The sequence below is a fragment of the Austrofundulus limnaeus genome, unplaced genomic scaffold, assembly GCF_001266775.1.
Source record: "Austrofundulus limnaeus strain Quisiro unplaced genomic scaffold, Austrofundulus_limnaeus-1.0 Scaffold90, whole genome shotgun sequence".
NCBI classification, from domain to species: domain Eukaryota; kingdom Metazoa; phylum Chordata; class Actinopteri; order Cyprinodontiformes; family Rivulidae; genus Austrofundulus; species Austrofundulus limnaeus.
In genome coordinates, this window is record NW_013952492.1 from 340,609 (window position 1) to 342,012 (window position 1,404).

Below are 1,404 nucleotides of genomic sequence, written 5' to 3' on the forward strand. Positions count from 1 at the left end.
AAGGAAAATCAATAAAAGATGAATAAAGAGAGTGGTGTGTGTGTGTGTGTGTGTGTGTGTGTGTGTGTGTGTGTGTGTGTGTGTGTGTGTGTGTGTGTTCCTCTGAGGAGAAAATGTGCTCTTACAGGACAGTGATGTTGCATTGTATGTCTAACAGGTGATGTCCCTGCTTCTGTAGGAGCTCCATCTGGGAGTGTGACCGGGCGCTGACCTCTGACCTCTCCTGTAAAGTGGGTTGGCAGGTGCTTAGCGCGGGGCAGAGGTCAGGAGGTCAGCTTGTTCGAGGGGAACAACAATGAGCGTATCGAACACGGCGAAGCAGCAAAATAAACACTGCTGGTAATGTCGCAGCATTCCAGGTCCATGAGCCCTTCTGTCTCTGCGCAGAGTGAAACGCCACACGCGTCAGCGTGTTTGTGAGTAAACATGTGCTTGTGTGAGAAAAGAAAGCAATCCCTTCAGCTGCTCTGATCTATGCTTCAGAGCGCTCGGGCAGGATGGACAGCAGCTGTCTGCGAGGAGAAGCACAAAGGCGTTGCATCACCACCTGACCTCTGACCTCAGCTCGGACGATGTCACACACACACACACACGCGTACACACGCACACCCATTGCAGCAAGAACTAAACAAGACCCCCAAACACCTCTCCCACCTCGGAGCGTGCTAATCTGTAACTGAATCATGATGCTGGGCGAAGGAGGAYGTCCCTGGCGAGGAAAACTGCGATTGAGGAGCAATAAGCGAGATGTGGGTTGTGGTGTTGATGTTTGTGCTTGTGAGTCACAGAGCAGCAAAATGTGAAGATTCTGATGGTGCAGTGGATCTAAGAGGCACTGGCTCCTCCAGAAAGTTTTCAAAGTGGTGACCTGGTTGGTGTGGTATTCATTGGGGGGGGGAGGGGTATTTGCAGAGTTAAATTACGCTGTTGTCATATACAGTATGTGACYCGTGTTGGCAAAATGAGTCACAATGAGGAATTTTGCCACACTGAATTATTATTGGGAGGCGTCCAGGAAGCATCCTAACCAGATGCCCGAGCCACCTCAACTGCTCCTCTCGACGTGGAGGAGCAGCGGCTCTACTCTGAGTCCCTCCCGGATGACCGAGCTTCTCACCCTATCTCTAAGGGAGAGYCCAGCCACCCTGCGGAGGAAACTCATTTCRGCCRCTTGTRTCCATGATCTCGTTCTTTCAGTCACTACCCAGAGCTTGTGACCATAGATGAAGGTAGGAACGTAGACTGACCGGTAAACYGAGAACTTCACCTTAAAATCCTTCAAAATATTCCAGCCTTTCCTGCACTGTTCTGGTTCTGCTTTATTTAACTTCTCTGTGCTATTTTCAACTTCTTCTAGCTTGTTTCTGCTTTTTTAGTTATCTTTCTGCTCTTTTCAGCTATTCT

The 1,404-nt window shown here is 49.5% G+C and overlaps 1 long non-coding RNA gene across 1 annotated transcript in view; it reads left to right on the forward strand.

The window, feature by feature from the left end:
* LOC106520299 (uncharacterized) overlaps positions 1 to 204 on the forward strand; it is a 4,132-nt gene extending 3,928 nt beyond the window's left edge. Inside the window, exon 5 of the long non-coding RNA XR_001310538.1 lies at positions 158 to 204. This is a non-coding gene — a long non-coding RNA (uncharacterized LOC106520299). The remainder of the gene's footprint in view (positions 1 to 157) is intronic.
* Positions 205 to 1,404: the final 1,200 nt, after the last annotated feature.